This window comes from Lactuca saligna, chromosome 8 (assembly GCF_052625555.1).
Source record: "Lactuca saligna cultivar CGN05327 chromosome 8, ASM5262555v1, whole genome shotgun sequence".
NCBI classification, from domain to species: Eukaryota; Viridiplantae; Streptophyta; class Magnoliopsida; order Asterales; family Asteraceae; genus Lactuca; species Lactuca saligna.
Window position 1 is genome coordinate 63,177,665 of NC_136424.1, and position 7,686 is coordinate 63,185,350.

General features: G+C 40.2%; 1 long non-coding RNA gene across 4 annotated transcripts; it reads right to left on the minus strand.

The window, feature by feature from the left end:
• Positions 1-2,463: 2,463 nt before the first annotated feature.
• LOC145008418 (uncharacterized) lies at positions 2,464-5,091 on the minus strand. Of its 4 annotated transcripts, XR_013663420.1 has the most exons (5): positions 4,782-5,091; positions 4,094-4,174; positions 3,830-3,877; positions 3,176-3,648; positions 2,464-2,668 (listed from the first exon to the last, which is right to left on the minus strand). It is a non-coding gene; the product is annotated as an uncharacterized LOC145008418 (long non-coding RNA). The 4 variants fall into 4 exon arrangements; XR_013663418.1 differs by lacking the exon at positions 3,830-3,877; XR_013663419.1 differs by lacking the exon at positions 3,830-3,877 and having other exon boundaries at positions 4,094-4,197.
• Positions 5,092-7,686: the final 2,595 nt, after the last annotated feature.

Here is a 7,686-nt window from a genome sequence, read left to right on the forward strand (position 1 = left end):
ACCCTTATCTCTTGGACCATATGGACGATTTTAAGGATATCCAATCCCTTGAATTCGTCCACCCTTCTCCAAGGATAACCATTGCCCTATTTGCAACTATCACATAATTACAATTCAGACCCTCTAGTTTAATTAATTACACTTGATCACAAAATTAATTCCTAATTAATTATTGACCAATATTAATTAAACAAATATGATTTCTCCTTTAATATATTATTCTTATAACATCATAATAAATCATAATAACCTCTTTCTCTATTTATTTCTCCAGTCAAGTTGCTTTGGTGAAGGCAACCCAAAAGGACCATGCACAACCGGGTCAAGTATTTACCAAATATAGTTATGGGCTTAGACACTAATCCAACATCATAGACTAGACGTATTCATAAGGATGAAGATAAACTCGACGAGTTCATCGATGAACTCGCGAGTCAATTAAAGAAGGTCTCGATGTTTTGGTTGAAGGAGAACTCGTTGAGCTCTTGCTAGACTCGACGAGTAGAGTCGGGGTTTAGCTTGTTGTGAGAGTGGGGACTCGACGAGTTGGTGGACCAACTCAGCGAGTCGAGTCAACTAGATGTTGACTTTGACCAAAGTTGACTTTGACCAAGGTTTTGGCTTTGACTTTCACTTGGACTTGAGTTGACCCTTGTAAGGGTTACAAGTATGAATTGCTAAGTTAGAAAAGTTGTGGTGTCAGGATTAAGGAGTCTAGGAGAGTTGGTTTTCGTATCGAGGGTAGTGCAGACACTACACGACTTCAAGGTGAGTTTCATCCTCGTAGGAGAGGGTCTACGGCCATAATGTCGGCACACAAGTAAGAGTGTCGGATAGATGATTGTCTTTGTGATAATTATCTAGTGTTGATATGTGATATGATTGTTGTGCTTGATATGATTATTGTACTTGATATGTTTACTATGCTTGATATGTGTTAGCAGTAGTAAGGGAAATAGCCCCCGGTTATCGGTTGAAAGATACCGAAAGGGAGGGTAACTCCCAGTTACCGGTTGGAAGATACCGAATCGGACGTTAGTTCCCAGTTATCGGTTGAAAGATACCGAAGGGGAGCCCAGCCCCCGGCTATGCCCGACAGTTATCGGTTGAAAGATGCATTATTTGGTATGAGCATGTTGGGGGAACTCCCTAACTTATGTGCTTATGGTTTTTAGTTTTGGTTTCAGGTATCTCTTCATCTAAGGGGAAGGAGTCAGCGGGGTAGCAGCGTATCACACATATACACATGACTTTCTGCATTTGAGAAACCTGGGAATATACTCTTACATTTTACCATTTGATGTTATGGTTTTCAAGACTTGTGATTGTTACTTTGATGTTTTGAAATGATAACGATGATGTTTTCCTTGAACTATTTTATTAAGTAATATGATTAAACAAAAATTTTCGGGTCTCGATTTTGGGATGTTACAAGTTGGTATCAGAGCCTTGGTTTTAGGGATTCGGGCACACCTTCGGGGGTGTCTGGACTCAAATTGAGGGCTTGAAGGCTTTTTACAAGAAAATAGTATTCAAAATATTTAAGAAAATAATAATAGAGAGTTTCGAGAAAGAACAAGGTGTGTGATGTGTGCGACCGGTTGAGCTCAAGTAAGTTTTCCACAAGACACTCATACTTGTTATGTTATGTTATATGATATGATTATGAGAACTGCATGCTACAATAGGGCTAAGGATCTAGGAAGGATGCCTTGTATGCCTGTTATGTGATTATGAGAAATGCATGCTAGATTAGAACCAAGGATCTAGGGAGGACGCCCTATATGCCTGTTGCGTGAACTTATTGAGCCATATGCTAGGGATGTTTAGTCAGTAGTATGATAGCCTGGTTGGGCTATGCTTGATTTGGTTACTCAATGCACGGATGCTGCTTGCTTTGTGCTTATAGGGGTTTTAGCTAGCTTTAACTAACTAGTAAGTGGATATGTAATAGTATCTGCAAGCTAGTTAGGGAAGGATGGTAAGGACTCCTTGTGCAGCTGATGGTAGAGAGTAGGTCGGAGAGTGCCCTAGGACAAGCCTAGGATGAGATTAGTTTTCACTACTAGAAAAACAGCCTTTTACGACGCGCAATGCGTGTCGTAAAACGCTCAGACAACGTGCAAATGGGACGCTCAAATGTGTGTCAAGGAAGGCCCTGTCTTAACGAGAGACGACACACTTTTGCGCGTAGTCTATTTACAACGCGCAATTACAACATGCATTTATGACGCGTGTTTACAACACACATTGCGTGTCAAAGAAGGCCCTGTCATAAAGAAAGATGTCATGCATTTGCGTGTCGTAACCTTACACGTATTTGCGTATGATTAAAACCCATGTCATAAAAGAAGATTACACGCATTTGCGTGTCATAAACTTCAACAACCATTTATGATATATATTTACGACACGTCTTTACGATACTCATTTACACATAATACAAAAATATGGAGACAAATATATATAAAAACAATCAATTTCATCCAATAACCTCATGTCAAAAAATTGTAATACATTGGTATTAAGGGGATCTGATTGTACATTGCTATTAAGAGGTTTTCCCTAACTATTAAAACACACACCCGCAAGCCCATCGGTAAACATTTTCAACCATATTCCAATCTTGTAGAGCTGTAGCTTGCCACTCATTCCATTCACTACTTTCCTAAATCAAAACAAGTATTTGAACTTTAAACATATAATATTATAATACATGTTAAACTTTATATTCATAATACTTAATTAGTTATAAACTTATAATAGATTAAATAAAACACCTGAATATGCATATGTTCTCTAGAAAGGAAGGGATTGTTTTCTATTTGAAAAATCTTGGCAAACAAACCGCATCCTTGAAAGAGATGATCAATTACAGTATTGTTTGTGCTTTCTAAACAGGAATATATTATACTCTCGATGTGATGATGCAAAGCATTATTAAAAGGGTACCGAGGAAAATTTAACAATTACCTAATTAGATTTATATCAGGGTCAATTTTGACATTTTAGTAATGTAGTTGTGGCTTACTCAAAGAAAAGATCAAGAACTCTTTGTATGGTTCCTGAGCTGATTAATTCCTTTTCTACAACTTCATTTCCAGTTTTCAATAAAACTGCAATGAGGCATATCACAACCTATAACACAGCAACATGTATAGATAAGATTACTCACTTGAACATAATTCATAAATGGAAGTGTCTTCTGCAACATGTGGCATATCAAAACCTATAACACAGCAGAAGATATATAATAGTTACCCAAAATTGCCTTTCTCCAATTGATCTTACAATAAATGATAATACGTATATTCAATGAAAAAAGCACCTAACTTTAAAGAAGATGCGTTACTGAAGTAACCAGCCAACAAAGCACTATGAGAACGGGTTGGCTCCACGAATGAGAAAAGGTAGATCCATTAGCTGAAAGTTTTGGGTTTGAAGAAGGAAATCATGTATTCATGTGAGAGAATGTAATAAAGAATGTATTTATTTAAAGATAGGGAAGAGTGCTCAGATCGCCAATTGCTCATTCTCTTCCATGTGAGCCCTAACTCTTTTAATCTCTTGTGAAATTGTCTCATGTAGAGGAACAAAATGAATAATATCTCTATGATTCATAACTCTTCTTCAGCTATCTTTAACTTTCTACAATGCAAGAACAAAAGGGTAATAATTATCAAAAACTTAACAACAAACACTGAGTGGGTGTCCATTATTGTCCCTTTCAATGATTTAGTCCTTAAAACCAACATTGTTTATGACTTTTTGTTTAGTCTTATCATACAGCAGGAACATATGTAATTTTTAAAAATGTGTTGATCTTTACAAAATCAGTGGATCCAAAACAGGCTTCAAATGACCATGAACTGCAAACCTGCAAGTTGTGAAAATAAAGTGCAATCTGAACTAAATCTTATTGTCATATAAGTCAGATATGAAAAAAAAATATTGCATCTGTACATAATGAGATGTCAATAACAGAAGTGGATTTGCACTGGCTTATAAAAGTGACACATCACTGTATGAAATTGACTATAACAAGTTATTAACAGGAGCATTTAGAGGAAAATGTGCCTAAAGCTACACAAACCTGTCCTGCTTTCCCTAAACATGGTTGACGTCTGTATGGGTACTTGAACTCCAGCACATGAAAACCAATTGAGTCGATCAGCTGTTACAATTTCTTGTCAATGTCTGGACAACAAAAACCACATTTGACTAAAAATTATATTAAATTCTATCCCAAAGTTATTGTTTGTCAAATTTGGCTATTTAGATAACAATGATTTTTAATTTTTCATAATTAATATAATTAAGAACATAAAGGGGATAAAACCAAGGAAAAAAAAAGAAGACGAATTACGTGAAGGATTACTAGGTGAATTCAATGTAATCTGATCACGGGCTACCGAGTCTTTATTCACTTATTTGTTGGTGCCGACAAGCATATTCTCTAGAATTAGGGATAATTTTGAGCATAAATAAATGTAAAGAACTTACGGTTCTTATAAGAGTTATGATTTCCCTTCTTTATCAAGTTCTCTATAATTTTGGGCGTAAAAAGGTTTTCCCTAGTAAAAACAGCAGTGCAGAGAAGATGACCAGTCCCTCTAAATCCTTTAACTACTGTATATGTAGTTGAAAACACATACACAATATACAATATACATAGATATACACCTGTATATAAGTGAAATAGGTATAATAGCTAAAGATGTAGTAAACAAGAATCACGTAAAACCTAATTGAAGAAAAACATATTTCAAAGTCAAACTCACCTAACTTAGTAACAAGTGTGTAGCAAGGGGCTTCCGCCATGAAACAATCACTTAGCTCTCGCACCTGAAATTATCGTTCTGAAGCGATGGTTAAATGAGAAGGAGGCGGGCTTAGAAGCGTATCTAAAGGGTTGAAGCACCCATCACTCCCATCTTCATTAAAGGTCTATTTTCTGGTAGCTTCGATTGACGGTTGATGAGTCGTAGTTGTCGATCGGCGCTACAATCGACATTCACAGAGGGGTGGAGACGAGGGAGAAGAAGGCGGAGGTTTAAAAAATTTGGGGATTTCATTTTCCCTATAAGGAGACGCACGTTTCTTAAAAAAAAATATATAAAACTACATTCATAGACAATGCACATTTTAGATAAAATGTCCTCAGTGTTTTTAATTTTTTTACATGAGACGCACGTTTCTTAAAAAAATATATATAAAACTACATTCACAGAGGACGTACATTTTAGATAAAGTGTCCTCCATGTTTTTAATTTTTTTACATAAGACACTAATTTAAGAGCACTCAATAATACGTGACCTAAATCCTTAAATTTTTAGAAGAGATGACACATTTTTAATGTCACTCTCTGTTGCATAACATAAATCAATGAATGTCGTGCTTTGCACGTCGTAAAAGGGTCTTTTTCTTGTAGTGTTGGAAAGCAGTATTAGCAGAAGGGATTTGGTGAAGTCGAAGCAATCCTTAAGGAAAGTACGGATAGATGTGGAAGGTGGTATGACCCGTACTACTGGAAGCAAAGGATCCATACTTGAGTCAAGGAGGGCTAAGATGGAACTAGGGAACTTGGGGAGTGTGTGAAACCTCTCGAGAGTATGAGTGACCCTGACGTTAATATGTTTTACTTCAGAATGGTGGTTACGCGTCATGGAGCAGGAGGTTCAGGGTCTGGATCAGGTTCAGGATCAGGCTCGGGTTCAGGATCCGAGCAGGTTGATGACGGTTTACGCGAGTTCATCGCGTCTAAGATCACGAAAGGTATCCTTGAGGCGACCCCGGTCATTTTCGGGTCGATCAAGGAAGGGATCATTGAGCTAATGGAGGATCGCTTCCGGACATTCAGGAGTGACTTGGCGTCCAGCTAGTCCGGGACATGCATATTGTCCTTCAAGGAGTTCCGGGGGAATGTTGCGCCATACTTTCACGGGGTGAAGGATGTCGTTGTGGCCAGGAGATGGATTGTAGACATCGAGTCTGCACAGTTGACGAGCTTTTGTCCAGAGGGGTCGAAGGTTCGCTTTGTTGCGGGTTGTTTAAGGGATCGAGCTAGAGATTGGTGGGAGTTGGTAGGTGAGTCACTTGGGGCCCCAGTCATTGAGGCTATGACTTGGTCAGATTTTGTGACCAGGTTCAGGGCTGAGTTTGCACCAGCTGTGGAGCTTCGGCAGCTGGCCAGGGAGTTTCTTGATATGAGACATACTACTGAGACTGTAGCTGAGATCACCGCCAAGTTCCGGGAGAGGGCCTTATTGGTACCTCAGTATGCAGGGGATGAGGAGATGCAGAAGACTCGCTACCATGATGTGTTGAGGGCTGACATTTGGGACCATGTAAGCTATTCCACTTGCCCGACCATGGATTCCATGATTGCCAGGGCGAGAGAGATGGAGATTGATTTGGAGCACCTTAGGAAGAGGAAGGCGGAGACAGGTCAAGTTGTTGGGGTTTTAGGGAAGAAACCCAAGGGATTCGACGGTAGGTTGAAGGGCTAGCAGGGTCGAGACCGCTGTGGGAAATGCGGTAGGTCACATGAGGGAGTTTGTCTCGCTGGATCGGGATCGGGCTGTTACAAGTGCGGCAAGATGTGGCACTTCGGTAGGGATTGTACTGCCCCCGCCCCCACTGTTCAGACATTAGACCTGATTTGCTTCCATTGCAATCAGAGGGGTAATAAAAAGGCCAACTGCCCTAGATTGATAGCAACAACAACAACAACACCGGTGGTGGCGTCGACTCCAGCGACTGCACGAGTTATGGATGGCCGGAAGGTCAAGTCGAAGGCTCCAGTGGTAAGGAGACGATCTTTTCAGTTGACAGGCGAGGAGGCACTTGTCGCACCCGATGCGGTGACGAGTATGATTTCTCCTCTCTAACTTTTATTATATGTCGCTTATTATATTGATATTTCATATTATATGTTTTGTTTAGGATCGTTCCATGTGAATGGTATCCCAGCTCAGATGTTGTTTGATTTGGGTGCTACTCGATCATTTGTTTCTCTTGCACTTAACAAGAGGTTCCCTAAGTTTTTGGGCATGTTGGATTGCACTCTAGAGGTCAAGATTGCGTACGATCGATCAATTTGAGCATCGAAGGTTTTCAGAGATTGTGTATTGAGGTTATACAAGGAGCGCTACTTGGTAGACTTGCTTCCCATACATTGCGGGGGAACAAGGTTATTATAGGGATGGATTGGTTGAGACCCAATGGGGCATTGATCGAATACACGCAACAGTTGGTTCAGATCATGACCCCAAGTGTGGGGGGGGGGGGGGGAGCTTGTAATTCAGGGTGAGAGGCCACAACGTGGACCATCTTTAAATTCAGCAGCAAGGGCTAGGCGCTACCTCCAACAAGGTTGTGTAGGGTATGTCGGCTATCTTATGGATATCCGGTAGGCGGGTAAGGCGACGGTGAGTCGCGTGCCAGTGGTACGAGGTTATGCGGATGTATTCCTAGAGGAGCTGCCTGGGATACCTCTGGAGAGGCAACTAGAAATCAGGATTGACCTAGTCCCTGGTGCGGCTCAGATAGCTAGGGCACTGTATCGATTGGCTCCTCCTGAGATGCAGGAGTTGTCTACACAGCTGCAGGAGTTGTTAGATAAGGGATTCATCAGAACGAGCAGTTCACCCCGGGGAGCCCCGATTCTATTTGTGAAGAAGAAG